Here is a 637-nt window from a genome sequence, read left to right on the forward strand (position 1 = left end):
TGTTGGTATAAAGAAGGTGTAAGAGAAAATACAAGAGTAGTAACAGAGGAAGGTGAGAGAAAACAGTGTTGAAAGAGCAGACAGGCTTGGTTTTCAGAGAGAGAAGCAGAGAGATGAAAGAAGAGAGGGGATAAGTATAAAACACGGTACTGTCTGTAGATATTCTGGATTTCTAGAAGACGGAAGGAATCAAAGGCAGTGTTGAGATAAAATTCACAGTAAGAATGGGCAGGTATGTGGGGTACCAAAACAATAAGTAAGAAGGGATTTTTCTTAGAACTGTTTAGTGAATAGAAGAAATACCGAGGTGTAGTTCCCTTGACTTTGACCCTGTGCTAGAGTAATGTCTGTTCTTTTCCTCTGCATTGAAAGGACTATTTATCCTTTTAAATGTATTCAGAAAGTCAGCATATTATATTAATTGAAAAAAAAAAAAAAGAAAGAAATACCGAGGGACTTCCCTGGCGGTCCAGAGGTTAAGACTCCACACTTCCACTGCATGCGAGGGGCGTGGGTTTGATCCCTGGTTGGTGAATTAAGATACTGTATGCCTCATGGTGTGACCAAAAAAAAAAAAAAAAAAAAGACAAGAAACACTGAGATGTGAGAAGGTTGTGAGGATATACCAGATACTGCT

The 637-nt window shown here is 38.8% G+C and overlaps 1 non-coding gene across 1 annotated transcript; it reads left to right on the top strand.

The window, feature by feature from the left end:
* Window positions 1-279: 279 nt before the first annotated feature.
* LOC139034929 (small nucleolar RNA SNORA22) lies at window positions 280-415 on the top strand. The gene has a single exon (XR_011487498.1). It is a non-coding gene; the product is annotated as a small nucleolar RNA SNORA22 (small nucleolar RNA).
* The last annotated feature ends 222 nt before the right edge of the window (window positions 416-637 follow it).

This window comes from Odocoileus virginianus, chromosome 4 (assembly GCF_023699985.2).
Source record: "Odocoileus virginianus isolate 20LAN1187 ecotype Illinois chromosome 4, Ovbor_1.2, whole genome shotgun sequence".
NCBI lineage: Eukaryota > Metazoa > Chordata > Mammalia > Artiodactyla > Cervidae > Odocoileus > Odocoileus virginianus.